The sequence below is a fragment of the Leucopleurus acutus genome (assembly GCF_964270905.1).
Source record: "Leucopleurus acutus genome assembly, chromosome: 14".
Lineage (NCBI taxonomy): Eukaryota > Metazoa > Chordata > Mammalia > Artiodactyla > Delphinidae > Leucopleurus > Leucopleurus acutus.
The window spans coordinates 71,462,346-71,478,740 of NC_139156.1; the positions used below are offsets into that span (position 1 = coordinate 71,462,346).

General features: G+C 41.5%; 1 protein-coding gene across 2 annotated transcripts in view; it reads left to right on the plus strand.

The window, feature by feature from the left end:
* The first annotated feature begins 631 nt into the window (after positions 1–631).
* Positions 632–16,395, plus strand: part of RHOBTB1 (Rho related BTB domain containing 1) — a 114,824-nt gene continuing 99,060 nt past the window's right edge. The window contains exon 1 of one of the 2 annotated variants that reach the window (XM_082854373.1): positions 632–727. The gene's annotated coding sequence lies outside the window, so the exon portion shown is untranslated. The remainder of the gene's footprint in view (positions 728–16,395) is intronic. The other variant, XM_082854372.1, reaches the window with a different exon arrangement.

The following is a 16,395-nucleotide window of genomic DNA, read 5'->3' on the forward strand; positions in this document are numbered from 1 at the left end:
TTTCTCCTTTCTAATAATAGGAGAGTAAAAAGAAATTATGTTTTCCTTTTTCCTAAATTACCAAAAAATTCAAATCCAAATTGTAACTTCAGTCATCTCAAGCATTGACCAACGTCGGTCGTATACACACTTCTTCCTTTTTTACTCTCAACCCTATTTTCTTATTTTTATTCATATTTCTTCGTTTTTCTTTTTGAAAGCCACCTCAAATCTTTACGATAGAGTCAGAGCATAAATAAGTGAAATAGTTTTACTGTTAACTAAATGTCCTTCTACACATTGTCTCATCTGCTCATCAGAGCAGCCCATCGAATAGCTGGCGTGAGTACTCCCACAAGAGAGATGAAGGAACTGAGCCTGGGTGAAGTTAAGGACCTTCACCTCACCCAGACAAATACAAAATGGGATGTGGACGGCCCCCGGTCTCCTTTCTTTAATGGCGGTAGTCATTTTAGCCTTTCTTGCTCAAACTTTTGTGGGCACCGAGTTGATCTGTAAATAGCATATGGTTGGCTGGGATAGCTCTCGTTCAGACGGGAAACAATCACTGACATAACAATCTATTATTCCTTGTAAATTTTTCTTCTTGATGATAAAACATTCCATGCTTGTATCTCCTACCCAGCTTTTATAACTACCCAGAAGCACATGAAAGAGGCCTCTTTCAGCAAGTATTCTTGATTAAGTCATGAAAATGGAATTGAAGCTCATTCTTCCCCTTCATGGGGTAAGTAACTACTACTATGGGTAATTCTAATCCTCTCACAATATTCAAAAAGAAACGGAACTACTTCTTGTGTGAACATGGCATAACTTCCAATATCTAGATCTGTCTTCAGAATGTTTCATAAAAGAGGGGAATTTCAAGTTTTTGGTTCAGTTGTGGTTTTTATCACTGCTAAATATGTTTTACATGGTTTAGAATTTTAGTCATTTTGATCTACTCATATGTAGACCTACGTATGAGTTTTGATCATTAAATTAACATAATTCTTCTACTCACTTTATAAGCACTTTTGAGATTCCTTAGTGAGTGGCATCTGTGCAGAAAACTGTCATGCGGACTCTGAAAAGTCATGGCCACATGTAAGAAAGATTTCAAAAGGCCAGATTGCTGTGCAGTGGTACTTGTCTTCATCCCAGATGTCCTAGTTTGGAGCATCCACCCCTTTTGGTGTGGACACTGACTGTCTTTAATTGGAAAAACTTATTACCACTTTGCAAGTGATTAGAACTGAGTCATCCGAAGTGAGCGAAATTGGCTTTTGAGTAAAGGGCTATATTATTGAGTTTTCACCAGTGCATTGTGCCTAAAGGACTTAAAGTGATCTGAAACAGTTCACTCTCCTCTGTCCACACTCACAAAATCATTTATTTTCCCTCTTCGTTGTATTTTATTTTTCTTTAGAGGTTCTAATGCATATTGAAAAGAAAAATTCTATATGTAGAGATGTGAATATTGCAAAATTACATTTATTCTAATGAATTAGGGATGTGGGCATATTTGAATTTGTGAGAAGGATGAATTATAGATAGCTGTTAAACAAATGTGGCTTTATTACTCTAAACTACATATAGCAACTTCAACAAAACATTATAAAACAGAAATCCTTAAGGAGACCTGTTATAGTAAAGCATATGAGCATTTTGTTATTAGCATATAGATTGGGTGTACGTAGGAGCTTGTAAAGTGCCCGAGGTTCACTGAAAATAGCTTATTGTGTCTAAAAGAGTACATAAGACTGGAAAAAAATGTTTAAAACACCATATGTCGTCTACCTATAAATAAAATGTTTGCAAAAGAAAGGTAAACGTCAGCCCAGCTCATGATCAAATTATCAAAAGATTTTAAATTCACTGAAGTCCTAAATTAATGAGATATTACCATGTGTGCATAAATAATCTAAAGAATAAAATTTGCTGATATTTCTCTCATATGGGTATTTGTGCTAATGAATCAGGATCCTATTTACACGATTAGTCCCCAAAGTAATTGCTTATTTGAAGAAGTTCTGTCTTATGGGCTTTCAGTTAATTAAATCCATTTGCATTTTATGCACACATTTTAAATTCTCAAGTCCCGTTTTTCATAAGTCAGATTCAAATATGTTCATGTGATAATACCTCTCATTAAGGCATTAGTCTTTCATTTTTAAAGGAACTTTCAGAATAGCCATATGCATAAAATGCTTATTAATGAAATCCAATCAATATTTTAGAGAAGTCAACCAATTAAATGTTGTTTTCTTAGTTTAAATTTTCCTATTTGTAATGGTGATTGCCATGCTGAATATACCTTCAATTTCTAATTTTTCGGTTAGTTTCACTTATTCAATTTTTTTTTTGTCCTGCTTTCGTCCTGCATGGCAGTTTTTAACTTCTAATCATGCCATGGGATTACAAGCATCCCTTTCCTAAAGAGTAGCTTTTTCAAAGTCTGTGCATATTAACTGATCTTGCCAACCCAACTGGGAGATCACTAAAGTATGGAGAAACACTTTTCTAATACTGAAGGACAAAGTATAGTAATTCACAAAGTTAGGTATGTTTTTAAAGGCATAGTTTGCTTAAGGTTTTCAAATATTTGAGAAGTTGGGAATTAAAGTACACAAGTCATAAAAAAAAAATTGTAAATGCCTTCATTAGATCCAAACCATAGTAATCTCGCGGTGCTACCCTAGCTTGGAACCTTGAAAAAGCTACTGAGGTTAGGAGAGGAGAAGCAGCAGCAGGACAGGCGAGATGAAAGCAGGGGCCAGGAAGAACCACAGGACGCGCACAGTGGACCCAGGCTCTAAAATGAAAGAACGTGGCAAGGTCAGATGCCGGGAAACGCACAGAGGGGCACAATATGGAAAGCAGATTTGAAATCCCGGTTTTATTTGCTTGTTTGTTTTTGGCCGTGCCTCACGGTGTGTGGGATCTTAGTTCCCCAACGAGGGGTCGAACCCGTGCCCTCACAGTCCCCCAGCAGTGAAAGCGCAGAGTCCTAACCGCTGGACTGCCGGGGAATTCCTAAAATCCTGGTGTTAAATCTTGCCTCAGTGACCTATTTCTAGGTGCTTATTAGATGTTTATCTAGTTTACTGTTTATCTGGGTTTATTAATTCCTCTTTGCAAAGAAGACATAAAATGCAGAATCTGGATATAGGTTCCAATCCCAGCCTAAGATTATATCTGAATAAAAAAATGTGTAGAAATACCATAGAAAAAAAGGAAGAAAGAAATGATATCCTACAATCAGAATATGACAGTTATTTTGTCCTGTTTAGCAGTATTGGTCAATAATGTAATTTTGTTGTCATCTTAACCTGGGATTATACTATAGGTATAAAAAGGAAAACAATTTTTGATACCCTGAAAAACTTACACACTTCACAATAAAATAAACAAATGTCATTCAATTAAATCTTACTGATTCATTTAAGCAATGATCTATGTTAAGTTTAATACCAATAGACTCCTCAGAAGATACCATTTTCTTTGTAGCTAGAATTGCCCTAAGGAAGTGCTTCTCATTTAGAGAAAGTAGGAATAAAGCACTTGTATTACCATTTGTACAGATTTTTAATACTGAATAAAATATTAGTGTTTAGCGTAATATTGATTCTCAACGTAATACTCCTCCCTAATGGCATGCTAATTGGTTAGAATTAAATCAGACAGACTCAAAAACCCTGAGAACAGACCATCTAACACTTCTAATTTTTTTCATTAGTTTTCAGAATTCCAATTAAAATGGAATTAATCTGTCAAATAAAAGACCATGATTCAATAGAAATTCTGTGTACTATGTCTTGTACACCCTTTCTTCCTTCCCAATGCTCCACCCCATGATGAAATGTAAGAGTGAAGAGGGGGCTTCCCTGGTGGCGCAGTGGTTGAGAGTCCGCCTGCCGATGCAGGGGACGCGGGTTCGTGCCCCGGTTCGGGAGGATCCCACATGCCGCGGAGTGGCTGGGCCCGTGAGCCATGGCCGCTGGGCCTGTGCGTCCGGAGCCTGCGCTCCGCAACGGGAGAGGCCACAACAGTGAGAGGCCCACGTACCGCAAAAAAAAAGAGTGAAAAGGGTGGGAAAGAGGGCACTCCTTCACTTATGAGTTTCAACCATGGAATAACAACAGCATTCTAGAGGCAGGTGATCTACGTGCATTCCATCTCTGTAATCTACTAACTGTGAGACCTCAGCCATTTACTTCACCCTCCTGGAGCCACAGTTTCCTCAACAGTGATATTACTAATCTAATAGTACTGACCTCCCTCGAGTTGTTGAGGAAGTAACACAGAGGTTCTCTCTCAACTGGGGGCCATTTTGCCCTCCAAGGAGACTTCTGGCAACGTCTGGAGATAGTTTGGGCTGTGACAACTGGAGGGGGTGGGTGCGCCACTGGCAGCTGGGGAGTAGAGGCCAGGGATGTTCCAAATCTTCTTAAGATGCACAGGACAACCCTCCCCACTCCAAAAAGTCATCCAGCCCAAAAGGTCGGTAGTACCAAGACTGAGAAAGCCCGGAGCAGAGTGAAGTGGTGTACGCAACGGGCACAGTGTCTGACACACAACAGGCCCACAGTAAATATTAGTATAGTTACATTGTTATTGCTGTCATTATTTATTGGAGAAGGAACTCCAAGTAACCTGCCTGGTATCAGGACTGAATAAGCAATTCGGGAAGCCCATCCCAGCACAGTCAGTCGTGCCTGTCAGCCACGTCATCCACTTGGGGTGGCCAATTTTTAGGGACAGACTGACCCACTTAATACTTGACTAGTGTAGCACGCTCATAAACAGGATCGTACCAAAGTTCGAGGGCTATCATTTAATTTTTACCTTCTTAGAAATTCGAAGAAAATAGGAAAGACAAATAATAACTTACAGTCACAGGTGACTTTTACTTTTTAACTTCTGCTGTTAGGAATGGCTCAGGAGTCTCCTGGCGATCATTTACTTTATAAAATAAACTGATGTTTGGACAAATAGCTAGGAAATATGGTCTTCTGATTAATATAAGATCCTGATTAATTGTTTATATGGTACGTGAACATGATCAATTTCAAAACCAGTTGAATGCAACCATACAGTTTTAGCTTTGAGGGTGGGGGAACTCTTGCTTAATGCAAGATTATTTTGGTCAAAAAGACTTGAGTTTGAATTTCAGCTTTATAACCATCAAGCTCTGTGACTTTGAATAATTTGCCTAACTTCTCTGAGCTCAGTTTCCTCATCTGTTTAATAGGCATAAAATTACCTCACAGGATTGTTGAGGGATATTAGCAGTGAATAAATGGCAGCAGTTATTATTTTCATTCTTATTATTTCTTCTGGGAACCTTGCATTGCTTTGCATGGCCATCAGTTCTCATTCTAAAGAATGATAACTAGGATATATAAGTACTTTTTTTAATTAACAGAGGAAGCTCAAATTATTTCCATTACCTCAATAAACAAAATCTTAGACTTGCTTCAATAAAACTGATTTAAGATGAAAAAGGAAAACATACATATTATACATGGAATTTTCCAGTGAGAATATTTTAAAGGAAACAGTGGATTTCCTAAATTAAAGAACAAATGATGTGCACATCTTTCTCTCATATTTTAATACAGTTGATAATCCACTTTTTAATTAGCCACCTAATTATAATTCAATAGAAATTTCCCTAGATGAATGTAGTAACCTACTTCAGAGAGAGAAATGGTGATGTGAGTAGGCGATCCTACTGTGAATTTTGACACTTTTTCAGGTCCAATTTGTTCCAAACCTAAACCACCCAGGAGAAACGGGGAGAGCTCTGTTGCATAACCTAATAATTCAGACTGCCAGGAAGGGAGCCTATAAGGCTGAATTCACCTTTCGTCAGTATTTATTTTTTTAATTAATTAATTTTTTTTGCGGTACGCGGGCCTCTCACTGCTGTGGCCTCTCCCACTGTGGAGCACAGGCTCCGGACGCGCAGGCTCAGCGGCATGGCTCACGGGCCCAGCCGCTCCGCGGCATGTGGGATCCTCCCAGACCGGGGCACGAACCCGAGTCCCCTGCATCGGCAGGTGGACTCTCAACCACTGCGCCACCAGGGAAGCCCTCGTCAGTATTTTTATTTCTCCATTTCTTTGTTCCCTGAAGGAGACTCAACTATTTTTTTTCTTCCCATCATTCGTATGTTTTAAATTTGAAAATAAAAACACAATTAATCCAAATTATGGCTTCCTTCATTTTTCTTGCTGGTCTGCATTCTTCTTAACTCTTCAAGTTTCCACAGCTTCCAACTGAAAGGTCTTGATTTTTTTTGTTTTTTTGTTCTTTTCAGTTTCCAGGACCAAAAGGTACTTGAGGAGACAATTTCAACATCATAATAGGCATCTGTTTGATTCCACAACCCAGACCCTGTGTTAAGGAAGGAGATTTTTTTTTTTAAATCTATCCCTTAGCAAGAGATATGCAAAGTTCCCAAGCCATAAAATTTTATCATTGGTTATCCATCAACTTAGTTTAAAATGTTTTCAGACTTAACATTTGGTGCTGAGGAAATGGACTGCTTTATTGAACTCTCTCTTCCAACCACTTTTAGCTTTGTGTAGTTACAACTTCAGTGTCTTTGCATATAACTCTGAACTATTGTCTCCCAATTCCTGGCTCATATTCATTAAATTTATGCAGAGAGGAGAGCTGAACTTTTCATTTTAATTATCTCCTTGCTTCCACCCTTGCACCCTACCGTCTCTTTTCTTTTCTTTTCTTTCTTAATTTTTATTTTATATTGGAGCAGAGCTGATTAACAATGTTGTGTTAGTTTCAGGTGTACAGCAAAGTGACTGAGTTATATATATACATGTATCTATTGGTTTTCAAATTATTTTCCCATTTAGGTTATTACAGAATATTGAGCAGCGTTCCCTGTGCTATACAGTAGGCCCTTGCTGGTTATCTATGTTTTAAATATAGCAGTCTGTACATGCCAATCCCAAACTCCCAATCTGTCAATAAAGTATAAGTCAGGTCATTTTGTTCCCTGACTCAAAACTCTCCAGTGGTTCCCCGTTACAATCAGAGTAAAAGCTAGAGCCTAACAGTGGTCCTCAGTCCATCTGTGTTTCAGCCCAGTCTGACCACTCTCTCCTCCTTCCCCCATCCCCACACTTACTCCACCCCAATCACTACAGCTCGCTATAGTTCTGCCAGCACAGCAGGCATGTTCCTGCCTCAGGGTCTTTGCACATGCTATGTCCCATGTGGGACACTCTTCCCAGGGAATCCACATGACCTGCTCTCTTATCTCCTTCAAGTCTTCCCTCAAATGTCAACTTCTCAGTAAGATCTTCACTGACCACCCTTCTAAAAATGCAACCCCTTCCCACCAATTCCTATTTTTCTCCCCTGATGTATTTCTCACCATGATGATCGCCACCCTCTGATAAATTATATAACTGACTCATTTATTGCTCATTTATTTATTGTCTGTCTCCCTCCACTAGAATGTAAGCTCTATGCGGGCAATGATTTTGGTTAGTTTGGGCTGGTATCACGCACTTGATATTAGTTAACTTGAACTGAAGTAGAACTGTTGCCTTACTGACCTTATTTTGTTTCCCTCGAAGCCTTAATTTTGCCCTCCCTGGCTTCTTCTTCTGGTGCTCTGCCCTTATGATAGTTCCTTTAGGAAAACTTCAATGCCCCTAACCCCGAGCTGGATTTAGGAAGTGGAGGAAACAGTTTCACTGTGTTTCCTTTTGAGCTCTGATAAGCTTCAACTGGGATAAGTATGCATTTTAGCCATGTTCCTTTCCCTCTTACTTTTCCTATTAGACAAGGAGACTGTTATCAGTAAAAGGGAAAATTGACTGGGATAGATTAGATTCCTGATCAGAACACTCCTGGATGAATCGTGATGCAAAAAAGAGACACTGATGAAAATGCCAAGTGCTAAAAATAGTTAAATGAAAGAAAACGTGAGGGTTATTTCCCTTTGGACCTAGGTAGACTTTTTCTAGCACACACATTCCGAGCATAAATATTAGAGCCTTAAACCTGATTCGAGCAAATACATACCTCCCGATGACAAGAAAGCCATCAATATAGTCCATGACCAAAGATTAGTCGCTGTGTATCATTGCTGATGACACATGATACATAGAGGAGATCTGGCAATATTTCAGACTTCTCCAGTCAGCCATTTGTCATTTCATAGTGGAAGATGAGGAGGTATTTCTGTATTAACGGCCGCTATAAAAAGGAAGTGAGCGAAGAAATGCCTGATGTGTTTTATCATTGAGAGTCAAAGGGACACTTGACAATGTTAAAAATGTGCTGAATGGATTACAGGTTTCATACAAGTTGGTCTTCTAAATGATAAGATTCCATTAAAAAAGAAGAAGAAAAGGTAGAAGCGTGAGGGAAATATGTTTTATATTGCTTAGTTCTCCCTTGTGCCCTTGAATGACATTTCTGAACCTGAGCTGAGAAACGGGAGCTTGATTTATCTCTAAAGCCTGTAACGTTTGGAGCAGCATGATATCCTTGAAACCCTGCTGCTTCAGGCCATGCTGCTGAGGCACAGAACGTTTACATCTCAGATGAGTTCGATGCAATGTGCAGAGACCCAACGTACCTCCCCGCTAATTTAACATTGCTTCCCCATCTCAGTCCAGAGCATGTTCATCACTTCCACCTGATTGAAAAATTCACACCGATGTCCCCTTCGTAACTACTATGTCTATGCAAGTGAAAGACCTAAGTCCCTTCGGGAGAGAACCTTAAAAATGGGATTGGGGATGTGAACAGCCAAGAACTTTGTCTCAGAAATGTTGGGACTGAAAAGTTTCTAACATAACCAGTCACTTCTGCGATGCTCTGCAGAATTCCAAAGACACCAATAAAAATTAAATAAAAAGCCTCAGCTTGGTTATGTGCATACTCAGATAGGCAAAGAGATGTATTTAAGGCAGAGGGTGTTGAATCTGAATTAGTATAAATATTATTAATTTAATGTTCATACTGTAGTTTATGGTTTATAGACTGCTTGGCAATAATTTCATATATTTTCCCTCACAGCGCCACTGTAAAATATATCAGCATTTTTTCCCCATTTTACAGATGAGGCAACCTTTAATAAGTCATCTATTTCTTTCCTGTGCATATTGGTTAACTGGTAAATGATTAATTTATGTCTACGTGAACTTCACCGTGCAGAGTATTTATTTTAGTGTGAGTTGGTATTTATTTTACCCTCAAAGCATTACAGTATCCAGTTATATATGCGTGTTTTAAAGGCAGTAAAGCAGCCACCAGTAGTTAATGCAACATTAAGTCAGAGACTTTAAATCCACAGTAAATTCTGCATTAGGGTATTTAAATCAACCATCCCCCTTTCTCCCCTCTCCGGTCCGTGTGGGTCATAAATGGTCCTTCTACAAAATGACCACATGGCACCTGTCCAGTGACAGCGAAAAGATATGCTGAGATTTTCAGAGTTTAAAATCTTAACTGTAAAATAAAGAACCTAAAGGCTTATAACTACATCCGGCAAGAGTGGAAGAGCAAGCACGTCTGATCAGTGACTTGTGCCCATGGAACAACTGTGGCTGTGTGGCTTCTATCTGGCTCTCTTCCTTCTGCCGTCTTTATTTTTCTGCCTTCATTTCTTCCTTTCCTCTTCTTTATCAATTTTTTCCATCAGTGCGATGACTGTCGTGGCTGCTTGTATGGAGAAGAAACTAATCACACCTAAGTGATATATTAAAGGTTTAATAAAAAAGGGAAACATCTCTGGCAACACTATCGTTTGCATTATTTCTCCATAATGCACTCTACTATACTATTCCTGTAACTGCCCCCTCAATGTGTGCAGCACTTACAGTCCAAGGTTCTCAAAAAGCTTCCTAAGCACTGACTCAGCTAGACCCCCTCGACTATCATTTCGCCGCGCTTATCTTATAATTTAGAAGACAAAACACCACAAAGTTCAGTCATTTGATCGTAAGTCAAAAAATTTTAATTAATTAGAAACGTGCTTTCTTCTCATGATAATTTATAGTATGTAATTCTCCTTCACTTACTGATCTCAGAACTCTTATATTTAGCCAATAAAACTAAGAGTCTAAAAAATTCCTTGCAGAGGGTCCCTGCCCTAATTTCACATGCAAACGTTTCTGATAAAGTGTAACTACTGGCATGTTAGCTGTCAGAGGCAGGTGATTCACAACACATTGTGTGTGCTGGGTATTTTAAATCTTCCCAGAAATTGTCTCTTTCAAAATTAAAATGTATTTCTTTTTATAAATTTATTTATTCGATTTTGGCTGCGCTGGGCCTTCGCTGCTGCGCGTGGGTTTTCTCTAGTTGCGGTGAGTGGGGGCTACTCTTTTTATTTTTTGTGGGGGAGGTACGCGGGCCTCTCACTGTTGTGGCCTCTCCCGTTGTGGAGCACAGGCTCCGGACGCGCAGGCTCAGTGGCCACAGGCTCACGGCCATGGCTCACAGGACTCTCAACGACTGCGCCACCAGGGAAGCCCGGGGGGGGGGGCTACTCTTTGTTGCAGTACATGGGCTTCTCATTGTGGTGGCTTCTCATTGTGGAGCATGGGCTCTAGGCGCGCGGGCTTCAGTAGTTGCGGCACGCAGGCTCAGTAGTTGTGGCACACGGGCTTAGCTGCTCCACGGCATGTGGGATCTTCCCGGACCAGGGCTCGAACCCGTGTCCCCTGCATTGGCAGGCAGATTCTCAACCACTGCTCCACCACGGAAGCCCCTAAAATGTATTTTTGAAACTAAGAGAGCACCTAAAGGTTCAGGAAGTGCTATGATATGAATATTATGCAAGTATTTTTATTATTAAAAATGTTGTACCTACTGAAATATAAACTCCATTACATCAGATCTACCAGTAAGACAGTGTATTATGAAGTAATATTTTTAAATTTGTGTCATTCATTATGGGATCTATTGTACAGTACCTATTTAATCAAGGCATAGAAGTTTTGAAAATGAATTTTTTTAAACAACAGGAGCATTACTACAGATGAATGTCACTGAAATATTATCCCCATGCTACTTGCTTAGACATCAGTTAAAAAAGGAGTCAGCACCTCAGTGTGCACGTTTCTAACTCAGACTTAGATACAGTTGACCTTTAAATGGACACTGTGGATTACTTTCATATAATGAAGACAGAGAGACAAATTGGGAGGTTTTAGCCATCTTACTCTGCTATAAAAATAGAAAAAAATACAAATACAATTAAAAGAAACATTTCAAAATATGGGAGTAATATATGGAGTATACAAATTTCAACCTTCTAAAAATCCCTCCTACTAATAAAATACCCAAATGAAATGCCATTATAGCTTCCCTCACATACTGCAGTTCCAATATCTAATACCGCAAGGCTTTTTCCAGTCCAAGACTTTTTAGTTATTTATTTAGTTATGGCTGCATTGGGTCTTCGTTGCTGCACGCGGGCTTTCTCTAGTTGCGGTGAGCAGGGGCTACTCTTTGTTGCAGTGTGTGGGCTTCTCATTGCGGTGGCTTCTCTTGTTGTGGAGCACGGGCTCTGGGCACACAGGCTTCAGTAGTTGTGGCTCGTGGGCTCTAGAGCTCAGGCTCAGTAGTTGTGGTGCACGGGCTTAGTTGCTCCACGGCACGTGGGATCTTCTGGGGCTAGGGCTCAAACCCACGTCCCCTGCATTGGCAGGCAGATTCTTAACCACCGCACCACCAGGGAAGCCTCCAAGACTTTCTCGACAGCAGTTATTCTTCCCATTTACATTTATTTGATCCATATTGCCGCTTCTAAATTGGACGTATCATTTTCCTCTGAGAACTCCATGTCCTTACACAGCCTTACAGGAGAGCCGTGAATTTACGTCACTTTCTGGTTCAACAATGGACTAACTGGGCGGAGAGCCAGGTAAGACTCCCTTACACCTGCTCATTCTCCACCACCCCTCACAGAACATGAGACACGAATGTGCGTCCCATTACTGTAAATGTTGAACTGGGCTTGATTCCCAGGTTCTCAGTCTTGTAACCCCAGGACCCACTATTACGGTATTTCTGTTTTCACTGATTGTCATCTTTTTATATAATTCTGTTAGTTTCTGTGAAAAAGAACCATTTCGAGGAAGGATTCTTTTATGGAAAAACTGAAAACTAATGTTCATGCTGAGTAAAAGCACTGTGTTCCTTTTCAAAAAGAGAACTTACCAGGTATTCCTGATTTTTCGGAAGTGCATTTGGAGAAGTTGCTGAAACTTAATCTTGGTTCCAGATAAAGTCAGCCCCGCATTTACACAATTATTACCTAGCATTTCCATGCAAACTAATAAACGGTATTTCAGCCTCAAATTTCAGCTTTAGTGTACACTGAGCTGAAAAACTCTTACAAGGAAACATTCTTGTCCATCAGAAGTTAGCACTGAAAAGGGAAATTCAAAGCGGCAAATATGGACAGGGCCTTTCCAGCACCAATAGGGCAAGAAGATCCCGGCCCAAGAACATGGGTCTCTAGACCATGTGGCAAATGGATCCCCAGAAAGAGCAAAATCCCTTAGGTTTCCATGGCTTTGAATCATCAGCCATTTACACCTTCCAACTTATTCCCCTGGTTCTGAAGTCAGATCCACTCGGTAACCAGTTCATTGATTACAATAATTCTTCACATATATTTATATCTACATCTATTATCTGTACCTACAGGGAGAAAATACAGCAGTCAATATAACTCATTAGCCTGATAGATCTATTTCTTACTTAAAGTAATATATTGACATTCTGCTGTAAAAAGCTTTTTAATTAACGTGAATATTGTCAATGACCTCATTTTAAAGTCAGGTAACTCTTGGCCACACATACGGAGGTAGAAGCTCCACTTCTGGAACTTGAGGCTAGAGGGAGATAGACATTTCTCATCCCATATGTTTGTTTATAAAATACAGCCACTCCCGTACCTGCTATCACAATGCCTTCCCCACCCCACAGGAAAGGGAACTAATGCTTGTAAGAAATGACAGTGAGTCTAACGCTGTCCTGAGAGAAATAAAGCTCCTCGTGCAGGTTCACCCAGCCAGTAGGTAAACAGAGGTGAGAATAAAACTCAGGTCTGGGACCTCCCTGGTGGCGCAGTGGTTAAGAATCCGCCTGCCAATGTAGGGGACACAGGTTCGAGCCCTGGTCTGGGAAGATCCCACGTGCCACGGAGCAACTAAGCCCGTGCGCCACAACTACTGAGCCTGCACTCTAGAACCTGTGAGCCACAACTGCTGAGCCTGCGTGCCACAACTACTGAAGCCCACGCGCCTAGGGCCTGTGCTCCGCAACAAGGGAAGCCACTGCAATGAGAAGCATGCGCACCGCAACTAGAGAAAGCCCGTGTGCAGCAACGAAGACCCAACACAGCCAAGGAAAAAAAACTCGGGTCTGACAGATGTCCTTTCAACTAAACTTATGTCTTACTTACCTTCTACTACTAGCAACAAGTTCCCTGTCTGCTGGAGAATGAACACTGCTCCTATGGGCTATTCTAAACAACTCTAAACCCAGATCTCACCCAAGCAGGGGGTGTTCTGTAAGTCAGGGGTCCCCAGCCCCTGGGCCATGGACTGGTACTGGCCTGTTAGGAACCAGGCCACACAGCAGGTGGTGAGTGGCGGGCGGGCGAGCGAAGCTTCATCTGTATTTACAGCCACTCCCCATTGCTGGCATTACCGCCTGAGCTCCGCCTCCTGTCAGATCAGCGGCGGCATTAAATTCTCACAGGAGCGCGAACCCTACTGTGAACTGCGCATGCAAGGGATCTAGGTTGCCTGCTCCTTATGAGAATCTAATGCCTGATGATCCGAGGTGGAGCTGAGGCGGTGATGCGAGCACTGGCGAGCGGCTGCAAATACAGATTATCATTAGCAGAGAGGTTTGACTGCACAGAGACCATAATAAATCAATTGCTTGCAGACTCATATGAACACCCTATCAGTGGGTAGCAAGTGGCAATTAAGCAGCATCTGGTGGCAGGCTTTAAGTCAGAATCCGACACTTATTTTAGTCCGCCCATTATTTCATTTACCACTTCCGTCTGCGCCTTTTTCCCGCAATGAGCACTGTCTCAGCCACAGTTACGGTAAGCCAACAAGCTAACCCTAGCCAAAATGAATAAAAAACAAACGTCACTGGAGAGCTTCTTTGTAAAGGGGGAAAGACCCAATGATGAGACAGCAGAAGACTCTAAGACTGCCCACAAAAAGGAAGCTGCACTTAAAAGAAAACACCAAGAGTCCTACTTAAATTACGGGTTCACTGCAACAGGGGATTCACATTCTCCAAGCCTGCTTTGTATAATATGTGGTGACCGGCTACCCAAGGAAGCCATGAAACCTTCAAAACTGCTTCTCCACGTGGAGACCAAGCACCCTGCATTAAACGACAAGCCTTTGTGGAGTTTTTCAAAAGAAAAAAATGTGAACACGGAGAACAGAAGCAATTATTGAAGGCCACCACTTCATCACATGCGTCTGCACTGAGAGCGTCATTCTTAGTGGCTGACCACATGGCTAAAGCTAAGAAGCCCTTTACTATTGGTGAAGAGTCGATCCTGCCTGCTGCTAAGGACATTTGTCATGAACTTTTAAGAGAGGCTGCAGTTCAAAAGGTGGCACGTGTTCCTCTTTCGGCTAGCACCCTAACTAGACGAATTGATGAAACAGCAGCAGAGGATGAGACACAATCGTTAGAGAGGATTAATGAGTCACCGTGGTATGCAATCCAGGTTGACGAGTCTACCGATGTTGACAACAAGGCACCAAGGCTTCATTCTGTGTGATGTATTTTTCAGGAGGCTGTGCACAAAGATATGTTATGTGCACTTTTGTTGCCAACCAACCCCACAGCTGCGGAACTATTCAAGTCTTTGAATGATTACATATCAGGAAAACCGAACTGGTCATTTTGTGCAGGTATATGCACGGACAGATCGGCTGCCATCTGTCTGGACGGCTTTCTGGTTTCATTACTTGGGTCAAAGAGGTCGCTTCTGAATGTGAGCCTACGCACTGTGTCATCCATAGAGAAATGCTGGCTAGCCAAAAAATGTCACCCGAACTTAGCGTTTTGGAGGATGTGATTAAAATTATCAACCACGTTAGAGTACACGGCCTTAACTCACGTCTGTTCACGCAGCTCTGTGAGGAGACAGACGCAGAGCACACACATCTTCTCTTACACACAGGAGTGAGATGGCTTCTAGAGGTAGATCACTGGCCAGAGTTTTTGAGTTACGAGAGCCACTCCAGAGATTTCTTTTAGAAAAACAGTCACCGCTGGCAACACATTTCAGTGACACAGAATGGGTCACAAAGCTTGCTTACTTGTGTGACACATTCGACCTGCTCAGTGAACTCAATCTGTCACTTCAGGGGAGAATGACAACTGTGTTCAGGTCCACAGACAAAGTGGCTGAATTCAAAGCCAAACTGGAACTATGAGGGTGACGGGTGAACGTTGGGATTTTTGACACGTTTGAAACATTAGCAGAGATTTTGAAAGAGACTGAGCCAGGGCCTTCCTCCTCCCGGCTGGTGCGTGACCACCTATCCCAATTTTCAAAAGACTTTGAGCATTACTTCCCAACCATAAAAGAGCCGTAACTGGGAAGGAACGGATCCACGGACCCATTTGTGAATAAGCCAGGTGAATCGACTTTGTCCGTGCTAGACGAGGATCAACTGCTTCAGATTGCAAATGACGGTGGCCTTAAAAGTTTGTCTGAGACAAGTTCAGATCTCTATACATTCTCGATTAAAGTCAAGGTGGGATATCCTGAGATTGCCACAAAAGCACTGAAAAGCCTGCTTCCATTTCCAACATGCTATCTCTGTGAAGCAGGGTTTCCTGCAGTGACAGCGACCAAAACAAGATCACACAGTAGACTGGACATAAGCAACACACGTCAGGTGTCACTGTCTCCCGTCACTGCCAGGCGAGACCATCTAGCTGCAGGAGAACAAGCTCAGGGCTCCCACTGATTCTGCATTAGGGTGAGTTGTATAATTATTTCATTATATATTACAATGTAATAATAACAAAGTGCACAATAAATGCAATGCGCTTGAATCATCCAGAAACCATCCCCCACCCCCAGTCCATGGAAAAATTGTCTTCCACACAACCGGCCCCTGGTGCCAAAAAGGCTGGGGACCACTGCTGTAAGTGGTACTCTTATCTCCGTGGACGTTTGGAGAAACCCTGTCTGATCATTCACCTGTATGTGTATTTTGGAATCTGATTTTTTATTTATTTATTTATTTATTTATTTTTGGCTGCATTGGGTCTTTGTCGCTGCACACAGGCTTTCTCTAGTTGTGGCGAGCGGGGGCTACTCTTCTTTGCGGTGCGCGGGCTTCTCATTGTAGTGGC